Source organism: Leptodactylus fuscus, chromosome 7 (genome assembly GCF_031893055.1).
Source record: "Leptodactylus fuscus isolate aLepFus1 chromosome 7, aLepFus1.hap2, whole genome shotgun sequence".
NCBI classification, from domain to species: domain Eukaryota; kingdom Metazoa; phylum Chordata; class Amphibia; order Anura; family Leptodactylidae; genus Leptodactylus; species Leptodactylus fuscus.
This window is the reverse complement of record NC_134271.1, coordinates 14866729-14879495: the sequence shown is the minus strand read 5'-3', so window position 1 is coordinate 14879495 and position 12767 is coordinate 14866729. Positions and strand designations below refer to the sequence as shown.

The 12767-nt window shown below is 44.8% G+C and overlaps 1 protein-coding gene across 3 annotated transcripts in view; it reads left to right on the top strand.

Moving 5' to 3' along the window:
* LRRC4C (leucine rich repeat containing 4C) overlaps window positions 1-12767 on the top strand; it is a 587320-nt gene that overhangs the window by 165005 nt on the left and 409548 nt on the right. The window contains exon 2 of one of the 3 annotated variants that reach the window (XM_075281195.1): window positions 6577-6635. The exons of 1 other annotated variant lie outside the window; for it this stretch is intronic. The gene's annotated coding sequence lies outside the window, so the exon portion shown is untranslated. Of the gene's footprint in view, window positions 1-6576; window positions 6663-12767 lie in introns of all 3 variants that reach the window. One more of the 3 variants, XM_075281196.1, reaches the window with a different exon arrangement.

The following is a 12767-nucleotide window of genomic DNA, read 5'->3' as shown; positions in this document are numbered from 1 at the left end:
TTTTTGAATAGCTCATAACATACTTGTTTCATTCCGATCAAGTTTGTTCATCCTTAATCCCGAGATATGTGTCATGAAATGACCAGATCTGACAAAAAACAAAAAAAAAAAGAAGCATGCATGATTTTGAGATACTCTGTCAGGAGTTGTTTTTGTTCTGTGTGCCTCTATGTAGCCACCCAGTGGTTGTGTTGGGTATTGCAGCCTGTCAAAGTTTTTGTTATAATGTTGCAATGATGTATCGAATTTGTTTACCCAAAGAAAGGTCAGATATTACATTGGACAACCCAAAATGGTTGCCCAGGTTTTTTTTTTTAATGGCCTAGTCTCAGGATATAAATAAATATATGACACTTTCCCAAAACTGTAGGGTCTCCTGCACTATTTATGGTGGGACTTCAGGGCGTTGAGAAGGTTTCGACCTCCTGGAGAGATTATCTAAAAGCCACTGAGACAATGAAGACGTTGAGCGGAGGAGACTGGCCGGGTAGGGCACAAACACTATTGCAGCGCTCATTTAATGACATTGCTGAGGGCCACTGTACTGCGAAACACTGTCAGATCCTCTCCAACTATCCATCACTCTGGTGACACGGAGTTTGTGCTGTAATGACAGGTGTTTTCAGCTGTGAGTAATGTCAGTCAGCAAGCTGGTGCACAATGTGCTGCTCATGCGCTACGTCTGCAAGTCATAAATCGGAAGTAACCTTTAGGCCGGGCACTCGTGGCCCCCCATCACTGATACCTAGGAGTATACGGCCGCTTGATTCCCTCCTCTTAGTTCTAATGTCAAAGAGGTGCAACCATATTGTAGCTAGGGTTGGAAAAGATCGGATTCCGATCGGCGATGGAGTAAATTTCACGATCGCGATTGGAATTCCGATCCCGATCGAGGTCAGAGGTTATCTCAAGATCAGCTCAACCTTATTCATGTATCATTAATAGGTTTGAGCGATCGGGATCGGGAAAGATCGGATCCCGATCAGCGATCGAGCAAATTTCACGATCGGGATCGGCTGGAAAATGATCGGAAATCAGATTTTAAAATCGATCCTGAAATCTCAAGATCGTCTCAACCCCAATAGTAGCACATGCTATAGCGATGGCAAGTGTGACCCCCTAGACAGGGACGGAAGGGACTGTGCATGAAATCAGGACAAAGAACTTTCAAGAAAAGAATCATGATGTTATGTTACTCCAGATACTATCTATACTTACAATATGTCTTTATGGTTACAGACTAGAGGCAATCTCCGTGTAGTCTGATCCTGAAGCAGCGCCGCGCCTCCCATGAGGCGACCTGAAGCGACCGCTATGCCATAGCCACGGGGAGGGCGGCATTTTTGCTGACCTAAGCCAGTCCAGGACAAGCTGTCCTGGACTGGCTTAGGGTCACCGTCACCGAGCAGTGGATTGGGGAGGCTTCTGGAGCAGCGCTGCTCCAGCGGCTGCCCCTCACCTCAGGCAGAGAGCAGGTCCTCTCCCTGCCTGCTCTCTGCCTGCTAAAGATGCTCGCTCTGCTCGGCCCCGCCCCCTCCGCTCGGCACCACCCCACCTCCTTCCGCTCGGCCCCGCCCCCTCCGCTCGGCCCCCTCCTCCATGGGAGGGGGGGCGGCTTTCTGACGTCTGCCTCAGGCGGCAGATAGCCATGGTTCACCCCTGTCCTAAAGCCACTAGAAAGTGACCCCCAGAGCTATAATCCTATCCTAAAAATACCTCCAGTTCCACAAATTCCTCTAGTGTAACAACTCAGGAATAAGACACTGTGATGACATAAGGGCATTGTCACAGACAACAATTGTGGACATTCTGGTTGTCTAATGTGTCTTCATGGTTGTGTACAGAGATAGGCGAATAGGTTTATACTGAGCCAGGTCCAACTTGAATATTCCAAATTGTTAGAGATTCACCTTGTGTGAACTGAAATGGCCACCGCTAGGGTTGAGCCGATCTTGAGATTTCAGGATCGTTTTCAAAATCCGATTTTCGATCAATTTCCAGCCGATCCCGATCGTGAAATTTGCTTGATCGCCGATCGGGATCCGATCTTTCCCGATCCTGATCTCTCAACCCTATTAATGATATAGGGTTGAGCTGATCTTGAGATTTCAGGATCGTTTTCAAAATCCAATTTTCGATCATTTTCCAGCCGATCCCGATCGTGAAATTTGCTCGATCGCCGATCGGCATCCGATCTTTCCCGATCCTGATCGCTCAACCCTAGTCACCGCATTATATTCTGGGGTCTCTTTGTAGAAGTGGAATAAGTGGAGACCCTGGGAAGATAAAAAAAAATTAAAAAAATATTCATGCTCACCTTTCCATTTTAGTTCGAGACGGATTCCAAATTGTTCAGTTGCATTAAAAAATTAATAGTTTGGAATATTCCGGTCGAATCTGGTTCTCTACTTGCAACATTATTTATCATTGCTTGCAACATTATGATCACATGATGTCATTGCAACATGACCACTTAACAGTATCGAGCAGAAGCATAATCGGATGTCTTTGGTTCCCGCTGAACATTGAAGCGTTGCGATATTGTCCTTGGGTTCATGGTCAGCGGATGCTGACCTCTATGACCTCTATGCCTAAGTGATCCCCAAATGGAAATAATGGCCCAACTCAGGACTATATTGGTCCTCGATAAAGGGCCCATAGTCTTTATAGAACATTAGCCAAGATCTCTCTGAGTCCACCATTGCCCTTAGTCACTAAACTGAGAACGTGAGGTCTTGAGTATAGGTTTCGGACGTATATGGGTTCAGATGGATTCACAGGCCATGTATGGGGTGTCGGTGAGGGCTCAGTCCAGGTCTAGCGATAAGGAGAGCAAATAAGTTTTCTCTTCGCCCAGATACTGACACATATATTATTGGGGGTTCTAAACTAACCCCGCAGGAAGGAACATCACCGATTCTCCATGACTGCCTACCGGGCCTCTTCTATACTGTAATAGCCTATTATTGCTAATATATGGAGCTGCTGCGGCTGCTGCTATGGTAAGTCGGGCCACTTGCTCCTGGCATCCCCTGCGAGATTCCCATATGCTGTGTGAGCAGTCACAAGGGTGACAGACTATAGCCAAGGGTCATGAGACTTAAGACAAACACAAGACATATTTTGCAAAGTTCTTAAGATGTAAAGTGAGATATCTACTACTTGCATTGTTGTAGGGCTATGTTCACTTACAACTTGTCCCTTATTTTGGCATATGCACCAGTACATTTCCCATTGTTATAGCATCATGCTAGAAAGATCCTCAACAGACTGCAATACACATCACAACCACTGGGTGGAAAATTATGGGATAAACATGTTCAGATGTAATATCATGGTTTTTTTTCAAAGCTGGTCATCTTCCATCTTGTCAAACTAAACGTAAGTATAGATACATCTGTATACAGGTATATACATGTCTGGTGTACGTTCACTTCCAAAGATAAGAGGTGGGATTGACTGGCTTTGAAAAAAAAGGAAAAAAAAAACAAACACATTTTTGTGATACTCTGTCAGGAGACATATGTTCTAAATGTGTCCACATGTGGCCATCTAGTGGTTTAGTTGTGAACTGCGTTGTGTGAAATTTCTTCCTGGACTGTCTTCCATGTCTTCTGCCCCCCCCCCCCCCAGGTCAATACCTGTGATTGGGGGCTTTGACATGAATCCGCCTGAAGAAGCCCCCAGTGTATACTTCAAGGGTTAGTTCACACGGGGCAAGAGGGGGCAGATTTTGACACAGGATCCTTGTCGAAATCCGCCCCCTCACAATAGAGGTCTATGTATTGTCTTTTCCGCTAGCGGTTGGTTCCCGCTCGCGGAAAAAGAAGCGAGCGGCCCTTTTTTCAGGCGGATTCTGCGGCTGATTCAGCCGTGGCGTCCGCCTTGCAACAGCACCCTCCAGACTAGGCCCATTCATTTGAGCCTAATCCGGAGCAGAAAGCCTCAACGGGATGCTGGCATCCTAACACGGCAGCCGTGACGGAATGTTTTCATGCAGACACCCGTGTGAACTAGCCCTAAGCATTTCTACAATTTTGGGTCTGCCGAAACCTGAAAGTTTTGGGAACAAACTCGCTGGTTGCAAACTGCTTCTCCTATCTGTAGTATTGAAATTGTATCAAGACGAATTGGAATCCTTAACAGAATTTTCAAAAAAGTTACAGGTGGGCCTTTCGTCATGTCTGGGTTCTGCACTGGACACCCCATAGAGGATGACTAGGTTGTAGTTAACCATAGACCATATGGAATGACCATATCTATAGACCATATGGAATGACCGCATTGCATTAAGTCATTTCTCGATGAACCTCGTGCTATTCTAGCCTCAAAAAAAAAAACTTTTTTGTTTGGCCTCCAGGAGTTTTCACGTTGTATGTACTGAACTTCAGTTTCAATAAAGCAAATAGTCTCTTTCTTCCTTTTCTATCTTATTATTGTGGAAGGAAAGTCTTCCAAGCCCTATACTGCCAGACTCGCTGCTTTGAAGCTAGCGCACTAGGAGGAAGTAAAGGAACAAAGGGCCGTAGCGAAAGAGTGCTGTGAGTTGGTTGTCTCGAAACAGAAGGGAACTGACAAGGAGCGCCACGTTTTCAGCAGGGGGGATTTGATCAGCAGTCAGTCTATTTGCCACAAGGCTTAGAATACAACCAGCTATTGTAAGAAGACAGCCTACATGAGAGGGCCCCGTCAATCCGCATTGTGTACAGAGGAAGCTCCCGATCCAATCGTGAGCCAAAGTGCAACCTATAAGAATAAAGCGATTGGATGTAAATGTCAGGAAAAGATGATCGGTCTAAATAAAGTAGCAATGCCCTCAAAGCTTCTCCTACACAATGCTCTGACCATATGGAGCTGCTGGCAAACAAGATTCCAGACGACCAGCTATGCTTATACTTTACTGTCAATGTGAACTAAAATACAAGGAATAGTGAGCTAGGAAAGGGAAGGAAACAATTTGGAACACTTGATGTAGTCTCTGCAGGTAAGCACTAGAGATGAGCGAACAGTTCGATATTCGTTTCGAGTAGCCCCTCAATATTGACTACTCGAATCGAATATCGAACCCTATTATAGTCTATGGGGGGAAAATGCTCGTTTCAGGGGTAGGCAACGTTCGATCAAATTACACTTACCAAGTCCACGAGTGAGGGTCAGGCTGGATCCTCCGAGGAGTCTTCTCCGTGCAGCGTCCCCGCGGCGTCTTCCGGCTCTGAATTCACTCTGCCAGGCATCGGGCCTGGGCAGAGCCGACTGCGCATGCTCGCACTACAAGCGGACATGCGCAGTCGGCTCTGCCCAGGCCCGATGCCTGGCAGAGTGAATGAAGAGCCGGAAGACGCCGCGGGGAAGCTGCACGGAGAAGACTTCTAAAGGTAGGAGAGAAACCAGCGTTGATTGGCCGACTGTATAGCATTCGGCCAATCAATGCTGGTTCTGCATCGAACTTTTACATTCGAACAGCGACTGGTACTCGATCGAGTACGAGTATTTAGAATACCGTAGTATTCGATCGAATACCTACTCGATGGAGTACTACTCGCTCATCTCTAGTAAGCACGTCTCCGGAGGTTCCTTGTCTCCTGTAGCATAGCCGACCTCAGTTGACCCCTCTGCTTTCTTCCTTGTTGCCTTTACGATGATTGTCAACTCAACGGATGACGTCACCATTTTGCGCAATTCTTTTGATGCCACCACCAGTTGGCTGCCTATAGGCTTTTGTGTCAGCAGTAGGTGAAAGAACATTCTCAATGAGATATTGTTCTTCACCCTGGCCAGGTTGGACAACTCTAACTTCCAAGATGGACCAAAGTGTGGAGCATTGGTCACCCAATGCCAAGGATCCCATTAAGAATCTCCATTACGTCCCCAGTCTCCCTGACCTTTGGTCTTCTCAGAAGCTCTTTAGCCAATCAGTGGTTGAGCATTGATGTTCTTCTCAAATGGAGGATCAGCACTGACTGATAGGTTCATGTAGAGGAAGAAGGTAAACAAGATGAAAACTGAGACTCTCCACTGGATCCCAGTTATTTTAAGTCATACCAAGAAGTAAAAAAGAGGACTACCCCTTCACTCTACATCTAATAGGTATGATCCACCTTAGATGAAGCTGTAGACCCATCGTAAAATGTCAGCAGTGTTCAAGACATTGGTGCATTTTGGCATGCTTAAACACGTAGACCAAGCTGTGGTCCCTCCTGGGACCCAATGTAAAATCTGTAGCAATGTCTCCCATCTACCCTGTGCCATATTTCTGGTATCTTGTTATATGACAACATGGACTTTGGTCCCGCTCATGTTCCAGAGTCCGAGTATACTCTGTAGCTACGCCAAGTTGCCAATGGGTTTAAGAGAACGAGGATAGTTTACAAACATCCTTCCGATCCCGATTTTTCTCACAACCATTATGTTCTCCTTTCTGACAGTGACAGGCTTGTACCAGAACACATGCAAGCGTCCATGTGTATTGGATATTGGGAGACATAACTACCAATCAACAATTGCTCTGCGACCAGCTTTAGATGAGGTCTCGCTTTCATCATGGCTGATATCTGTCCTTGCTCTTCTGTTTTTTAGGTCCTCTGAGAGTACATTGTGCCTGGGATTCCGTCAGCCAAAGAAGAAGACAGAAACAGGTGGGAAGTGTTCATTTAAATGCAGAGGTACAAAGCATGACTTTTTGTTGAAATAATTGTCTCAGGCCCTTAGACAATTACCATCCATGCTAATTAGAAAAAGATTAATTCATCGAGCTTAGCAAGAGCTAAAAGAGACATCTGTTAGCTCAGAACTTTCCCCTCCCCCCCCTTATATTGTAAATATAAAAAGGTTAAATGTGTTCTAGAATGGAACCAATTGTATCGATGTCGATATTCCGAACGCAGAAAAAGTGGGTGGATATTTGCTTATACGTCGAAAAACGGTATCATAATATCAGACGGAGATGGAAAACAAAGGACTAATTATAGTATAATTATCTCTCAGACACGGATGGGAGGATATATTGTTTCAGCCCATAATGTATATCATTATCCCCCGATCGCACCCCGCAAATTAAAAATATTATATTTTTTTGTGCCTGAAATGACTTGATAATAGCTTCATAGTGGAAAGAATGTGATGATGACGGTGAAAATCCATAATTAAGAGGATTAACACTTGAACTGCTGGAGAAATCCCGGTCTAGGCGTTTGGATACGATTATTTGTTTCTATTTTATATTGTTATTGATTATCGTATTTTTATTACATTTTTGGATGAATTTATGACTGAATCTACAATCAATAGACATAATTAAAGGGATTCTACCATTAAAACATGTTTTTTTCTAATGACCATGTCGGAATAGCCTTAAGAAAGGCTATTCGTCTCCTACCTTTTGATGTGGTCTCCGCCGCGCCGGACATCCGAAATACCGGTTTTTCCCGGTATGGGCAATCCAGCCACGCCTTCTTCCTGATCTGCCTCCTCCCCTTCTGTGTCCTCTTCTTTCGTCGTCATGGGTGATGCATGCGCAGTCGGCTCTGGCAGCGAGACCCTGTTAGAGCCGCCTGTGCATGCCGGCCGGAGGCCATATTTGCGAGGCCGCAATTGCGCGCATGCGCAGTACACTCCGCAAAGTATTTGCCGAACAGGTGTACAGAGCATGCTCAGCAAGGTCCGTACAGCCCTCAGACGTGCGAGTAAACTGCATGCGCAGGCAGCTCTAACAGGGTCTCGCTGCCAGAGCCGACTGCGCATGCATCACCCATGATGACGAAAGAAGAGGACACAGAAGGGGAGGAGGCAGATCAGGAAGAAGGCGTGGCTGGATTGCTCAGTTCCGGCAGCAGTGGGGACGCCTCCATCGGCGTTTGAGTGCTGGGGCCCGCCCTCATTGCTGCCGAACACTCATTAGCATACCGGGAAAAAACGGTATTTCGGATGAGCGGCGCGGCGGAGACCACATCAAAAGGTAGGAGACAAATAGCCTTTCTTAAGGCTATTCCGTCGTGGTCATTAGAAAAAAAACATGTTTTAATGGTAGAATCCCTTTAAGGGATTAACTAGTGAAAACTCAGTCTTAGCCTAGGTTGACAAGACGGCCATGGTGGACAGTGGATAATGGGCCATGTGATGCAGCCATTATACGATCACTTTAATTTCAAGATTTTGATGGTCCAAATATATATAATTCTCTTTTTTTTGTCTGTTTTTACGGACCCCTCCATATGCTGTAATGTATTAAGGGATTTGTGAAAATGGTCACCCCTCGGGTGCAGAATAACCGAGAACAATGGACGTTTTTCATGCCTGTTTTGCACCATGTCTGTGTGAGTGTAAGCTAAGAGTTTGGGTCCAGGACATCTTGGAAGGCATTGACCTCAGAGGAGGGCTATATTCACACTTACGCTTGTTGCCCATTTGGGGTCCTTCTTCAGTTTTTGGGTGGAAACCCGATAGACCCCATTATGGAGTCCATGGGTTTCCGCGGGTAACTGTTTTTTTAAGCAGAATAGATTTTCATTCTTGGGGTACCAATGGAAATGGCGATGGAAACCCAAACGCAGGTGTGAATCTAGCGCCGCATGGGTGGTGTAAAAAATATTCGGAACTTTATAGACTGTAGGATTAACACTTGAGCTGGAACCTACACTATATAGACTGTAGCCCTAAACCTAGGCCCGAAACAGCCTATCTGTATAGTTAAGCTCCACATCTGAATGAGTTTGCATTCTTGGGGCAGATGGGCTTTTACAATTTTATTAATGTGTGTGCTAAGAACCTCACGTGTATATACACAGATTATGACTATAATAGTCATGCATTTTAAATGTTTGCATAAGTCATCACACCTTGCATTTGTGGATGTGTAAGTCCATAGAACTAAATGGGCCTGTATAGAATTGCGGGTCCGTAATTGTGCAAAATATACTGAAATAAACTACGGTCTTATATGTACGCTAGCGGGTGAAACGTGTCAGATGGCGAGGAATGGTCAATGACAACAGGGTCTGACTACACAAAGGGTTGGTTTGTAGTCTGTTACCAATGGGTGTTCTAACCCCTCTACGTAGATATATTATGGCTCTAACGTTCCCTTCCTCTTCTTCTACGTCTCCGGTAATGTATAATGCATCTTCTATGACTGGCTGACTCCGACACAAGCAGTTAAAGAATATTTTACATTTTCACAAACAATCCCCTAGTAATTACCGTCTAAGGCGGATTAAAATCAACTTCCCTGCTAATAAACATAAAGCGCGTCCTCATTTCCATCATGATCAGCTTGTATAAACTGAAATAATCACCAACGGAAGGCACAGCCCCAACGTCTCGGTAATTGTATATCAGGGATGGTATGGAGGGGGTTATGTGCAGGACGTATAAAGGAGCCGCTCGTCGCCCAAAAACTCTACAATTCACCTTTGTTGGTGTTAAGATTCTGTTTGATGTATAGAAGATACCTCTCTCTCGGATAAGATTTTTCCCCAGGCGGTGCGATCTTACAGATTTGACTGCCTTCCAATCCTACAGGGTTTATCAGATGCTCTATTCCTATCCAGAACATTTCGTTTTATGAGCAAAAAGAAATAGAAAATAACATTCTGAGCCACAAAAACCTTGAGCAAACAGATAAGTCGCCATTCACATCATGCTGGGGCGAGATCAAAGGTGGATTTGGAGAATATTCCTCGATGTAGGCCGTCGAAACAGAGTAACACAGCAGATGAGGCTGGATGAAGACACAGGACCAAGAAGTCCAACCTATCCAGAAGAAGGCAAAAAAAAAACAAAACATGAGGTTGATGCCAATTGCCCCATGTCAGGGTAAAAAATTGTATTCATATAATATTGGGCTGTATTAATTTTTTTGCAATGACAAACTGTGTAGACAAGATTACAGATATGTCAATGGTGTAACTAGCCCCTTAGCGAACTTTTGAGGTTCAGCACAATCCCTGGCGTCCTCCTCTGACCCTTTCATTACACATTAGGTATCTCTGTGTCTGAAAGTGCCCGGTCTACTGAATATAGGGGATCTGCAGTGCTCCTGTTCCGTCGGGAAGGGGTTAATAGGAGCACTGCAGATACCCTATAGTCAGCCAGGCTGAATTCCAAGTGGGGGAAAAAAAACCCAGTCCTCAAGCTCAGGGAAGGGGCAGACAGACAACCAAAACACCCCCTCCCCATCCCCAGCACCCAGAAACTACTGCACCCAAAAACTCTGACCATTTACATTTTTGAAATTTTCCAGTAGGCTTATACTCGAAATTAGGGGCCTCGGCTTATATTCGGGTCGGCTTATACTCGAGTATATACGGTATTCCTTACCAGAAACCCCCACAATATAGCTATGTATGAAATCTTGGCTCTAGTTTGCCTAGCACTAATGACCAGACATTGTTCCAAGTCACTCCGATCACTGGATTTTCTAATATGGAATCACACTGAACCTGATCGATGGAAAACTTGTTGCAGAATTTTATCCAGTGCTCCAAGGTCTTGTGTCTAATGTCCCTAGAGGGAAGAACCAGTTGTCATTGGGCAGGGGATACTAATAAAGTGCCCATTTAGTGCTAGTATACATATATAATCGGCACTGAATTTTGGACCAAAAACACAACATGACGATGGACATGGTGGGTATTCGCATTGATTGGATAGGCATATGTAGGATAGGCATCAATGTGTGATTGGTTGGGTCCAGCATTTGGGATCTATAGCTGAATGGAATGAACTTCAGAGCGAATTATATTGGTGGGCAGATGTCTCTAGGTAAGAAATTAAAGGAGAACAACGCTTATATAAACACTGTGTTCAGGGGTTCCTTAAAGAGGACTTATCACCATCTCCACCAACTGTAAGGGTAAGTTCACACAGGGTTTTTTGGTCAGGATTTTGAGGCCGTATCCGTCTCAATGGGAACTAACAGGGAACAAGCCGGAACAAACGGCTCCCGGAAAAAAAGAAGTGACATGTTCATTCCTTCAGGTGGATTTGCCTGAAGACGCTCCCGACTAGGCCCATTCATTTGGGCCTAATCCGGAGCGGACAGCGCAACTGGATGCCGCTGCACTGCACCGGCATCTAGTCGTAGCTACCCGTATTTTAGTCCGGAACCTGAGGCGGGACCAAAAAACCCTGTCTGAACTTATCCTAACTATTTCTATCCCCACCAACACCCAGTGTGCTAGTTAGGCTCCCTATAGTCAGCTGGGTGGTTTAAGGCTAACGCAGATGGTTTGGGATAGTGGAGGGCCTGTATAACGTATCGGGTGCTGAAACTAACAGCATTGAGTCTTTAGGAATGGTGGAGGCTGGAGAACAAATTCCTATTGTTTTGGAATCATTGGAGCCTATGGGACGCTGCGTGGAGTAGACTTCTAAAGGTAGGAGAAGAACCAGCGTTGATTGGCCGACTGTATAGCATTCAGCCAATCAACGCTGGTTCTGCATTGAATTTTTCCATTCGAATAGCGAGTGGTACTCGATCGAGTACGAGTATTTTGAATACCATAGTATTCGATCGAATACTACTCGCTCATCTCTAATCATGGTGGATGTTGAGGAGAGGTGAGTATAACTGTAACTCTTCTCCCCTGGGCCTCCACCTATTATACTCTGTCTAGGGTCTAAGAACATAATAACAATACTTCTGCTTCCTGCCGAAACGAACCAGAGGCCTGAACCTCATGAATATTTGTCGAAACGAATCTCGTGAGTTTGATCCATCTCTAATCTCCACCGATCTGGCTTACCTTAAGTATAGGTCATCAATCTTATTGCAACTTCTTAAGATTATCTATTTAATAGACTCTTCAGAGACTCTTCAGGCTTCTTCAGTTTTTTTGCAAGTGAATGAGACTCCGCTGATTCCCATCATAGCGTCAGCTGCCCATCACTGTGATTTACCGTCTATAAAGCCCCGGCGATCACAGAACATTCTCCTCACCTTACATGACCCAACTTCTTCAATCTTGTTATCTATTTTTTATAATATGCTTTGCTATAGAATAGCGGCGGTCGGAGGGGCTGCTTCCCCTCAGTCCACGCCTGTAAGGCTGTTGGTTTTGAAAGGGATTTTACACTTGAGCGGCTGACGGCAGATGAGCTGCTGCTTTTATGTCCATTGAGCACAATTGGGGATCTGATGAAAAGGAGCAGTGGAAGGTGAGCCATAGAATTGTCTCTTGAGACTGTTGATGGGTCGGCCGTAGAGAGCCTTGATATATGTGCACGTCCCATGTGTTACCGGACAGTCCAATAAAAGTTTGCTGTTTTATTTCAGTCTTTATTGTCAGAAAAAATTTATAATATCGCGGATCATTTTCAACATACAGATAAAAGGCGAGCGCCGGCCATAAAAGTACAGAGTTTTACTAGGTTTTTGTACACATAAAAGGATAACTTTTTTTCATTATCCATCTCATAGCACAGATATGTCCTCCTTTAACTTTCCTTTGCTTTACTTTTGGCTGGACACGTCCAGAAAAGTCACCAGAGTATCAGCTTTTCAAGACAATGTTGTTTTGTAATACTGGATCGCCAAATATTTTTCTATGCATATCTAGGTGTGGCCATCCAGTGGTCGTGTTGTGAATTGCCGCCTGTTCAGGTTTTGGGTAGCATGTCACCACATTGTTTTGAATTTGCATTGTGAGCAATTGAAATCCTTAAAGGGTATCTGAGTTTTCCCTGAAATATTACTGAATAAGTAGGGTTGAGCCGATCTTGAGATTTCAGGATCGGCTTTAAAATCTGATTTCTGATCATTTTCCAGTCAA